Raw genomic sequence first — 3146 nt, 5'->3', positions numbered from 1 at the left:
TAATTAGAGTAAACCTTTGATTCGTAAAACTCATAGTTTTGTTTTTTTCCGGGTCTTGACTAACCTTCAAGACTTGGGATGCTCGGGTCGGGTCGAGGGTACGATCCGTCGGAGATCTCGTAGTTTCGGGATTTTGAAGTAAGAGCTCTTCGAGAGCGAAGCACGCAAAAAAGGTATAATTCTTGTTCTTAATCTTGTTTGATTAAGTTTATTACGCTTGTTAATTGCTTTAATTAAGGGGCGGGTCTTGGGGGGTTTCCTTCCGCTTTGTGTCGGGTCACTACGAAACCCTACACTTTCCTAACATATTTACAACAATCCTTAGAAAAATAAACTTAACATAAACTTATATTCTCTAGTTGGAGTGTCTCATCAATCGCTGTAAGTTAAGGATACTTGGGCTTCACGCAGACCAGGATTAAGTTCCTAATGTCCTTCATTCTTTAGCTCCTTGCTAGAACGTCGTAGGCCAAGTTTTTATGGAACTTGCTGTCTTCAACGCAGACCAAGTCAATCTTCTCAACTTGCTGTCAAGCTCCTGTTAGGGAACTTCTCTTAGTGTTCTTGTTAGGGAACTCAGTTAGTTCCATTGTGGAACTCTTCTTCTACTTTTCTTTAACTTTCCTAAGGATCTCCATGAGTCTTCATAGTCAGGTTACTTTTCTACTTCCAAAGTCAACTTCACCTATTCTAATCACAAAACTTAGAGAAATCATTAGTTGAATAAGTTTGCTTTTATTAATCATCATCAAAACTCTTAAGCTTCAACAATTTCCCCATTTTTTATGATGACAAACTTAGCAAACTTTGAACAGGAAAGTTAAATAGAATAGAAGGGCTTATTTTTTTTATTATTTGGAATTTTTTAACAAGAAAATAAAAACACACACAAACTAAAGCAGGAAAAAAAAACTTATACCAAAACAAACTAAAACAGAACAAAATGAAGCTAAACTACTTTATACACATTATAAAAGAAATTTCTGATATTTTATCAACTAGAACCCAGAACAACTTCCACTTTAAAGTTTGCTTCCTCTTTCCCTCTTTTGGCATTATCAAAGAAATTTCTGATACTTTATCAATTGGAACCTAGAACAACTTCCACTTTCAAGTTTGCTTCCTCTTTTTCCCCTTTTGGCATTATAAAAAAATCCTGCAATCAACGTTATTAAACATCTAGCCACAACCTCACAAGAAATTCGTCGAGTGTAGGAAACTTAAGGCAGCCCTAACTAGCTCCCTTTAGCTAGTTCCTTCACACAATCCTACACATACTTTTCCAGCTTCTGTACTCTTCTTGTAGCATCTTTGAGTTGTCTCTCAGCAACTGCAACTCTGTCAGAGAGTTAAGCAACCTGCCCAACCATTACTTTTGTATCTTCCTCATCAAGTTCTAGTGGCTTCTCCATACTCGTCTGAGGGAAGCTGTCAGCCTTCTACTCTTCCTCATAGGCGCACCAAACTTAACTCCCTCTTTATTTTTCCTACTAGTTTCACTCTTTTTCTCCTCCACCCTCTACATTTTTCCACCTACCATAGTTAGGCTCAACCTCTTTAGTGTCTTTTCATTGATAACATTCTCTGCCTTCTCCTGTAATCCTCCATAAACTCCCTTTAGTTTCACTCCAAGTGCTTCAAATACAATACAGAGCAGAGCACCATAACCTACTTTATTTCTTTTAGGGATGCAGTGGGCTAAGTGTTGATACATCAAAAAGGGAAAATTGATTTTGATCTTTTTCACCATATAAGAGATCACTGCCATGTCCAACAGACTTGCTTCATCTTTCTTCTGAGTTTTAGGTAGGATAACCTTCTTTACCAAATTAAAAAGCAATTTGTTCATAGGACTGAAACTATTGTGATTCATAATGTTAACCCCACTTTTTCCTCCTAGATACTTAACCATGTCACCTCCCAAATAATTCCCCATCTTCACACCTGACTTCCCTTTAACATAAGCCTCATAACCCTCAGTAGGAACTTTTAGAATGTCACCTAACCTCTGAACATCAAATTCAATCTCAACAGTATTAATTTTGCTAGAAATTATTTCTTCCTTCACTTTGAAATTTTCACAAAATTCATTTATGGCCAGTGGGTACATGCAATTGTTTGAAGATTTAGCTAACATATCTTCCCATCCTTGAAAACGCAATAAATCCAGAAACTCCATAAACCTAGCTTTTCTACACCAAGTTAAATCTAATCAATAGCCAACAAAATACCTTATAGACTTTTTCTCAAGTGCCTTTTCATCTACATCCTCCTCTACAGACTCTTTCTCTTCCTCCAATTGTAATTCCCCCTCAGCAAAATCTTCGACCTCCTTAATGTGCTGTTCAAGTGATTTTTGTTTCACCTTCTTATTTTTCCATCCTGTAACCTCTTGAACACATATGATGAAGACGATACATCATCTCCAGTTGAATTCTTCTCCTTAAGGTTTTTCTTAGTGGTTGAGGAAGTACGGGTGTTTTCTTCTGGAACTACATCAGTTTTCTCTTCGTTCTTGTCTGGTGCTTGGTAGATCACCATAGCTATAGGAGATGTTTCTTCTGGTTCAAAATGTTGTGGGGTTTTTGAATTTTTTAGACGAGTTTTTGGAAGATTCAATTTCCATGTTTTGGAAGGTTTAAGGGTTTTTAGAGAATTAGATGGTTTTTACTGAGAGCTATATATGTGATTTGATAGTGGAGAGATAAAGATGGGTGAAAGATGCTTTTATAATCAATGAAGTGGTGTGAAGGATATGAAAAAACTCAGTGTTTAGTCATTAATTGAACAAATTCTATTGATTTTCTAAAAAGTAATCAGGATGAATTTTTAACAAAATCTTTTCTTTCTAAATTCAATTAATTTCCAAAAATAAGATTCTTTAAAAATCAGATGTATTTGGAACACGCTTCCTATACATATATAATGTACATTACTAATTATACACACATTCAAGTGTTAGTGAACTAACCTCCAAGAATTCACCAACGAAGACACTTCAGCCATGTTTAGCACACCAAGGTTGTGCTAGATGTCCTTTTTGCTCTTTTCACATTGTTCTTGACTTTGCCATATCTTGGAACTTCAGAAGCAATCAAGTCAGCCTGATCATCCCAAGTTCAAATATCAATTTCTCAAATCTTTCT

The sequence above is a fragment of the Chenopodium quinoa genome, unplaced genomic scaffold, assembly GCF_001683475.1.
Source record: "Chenopodium quinoa cultivar QQ74 unplaced genomic scaffold, ASM168347v1, whole genome shotgun sequence".
Classification (NCBI taxonomy): domain Eukaryota; kingdom Viridiplantae; phylum Streptophyta; class Magnoliopsida; order Caryophyllales; family Amaranthaceae; genus Chenopodium; species Chenopodium quinoa.
Note: the sequence above shows the minus strand (reverse complement) of the source record.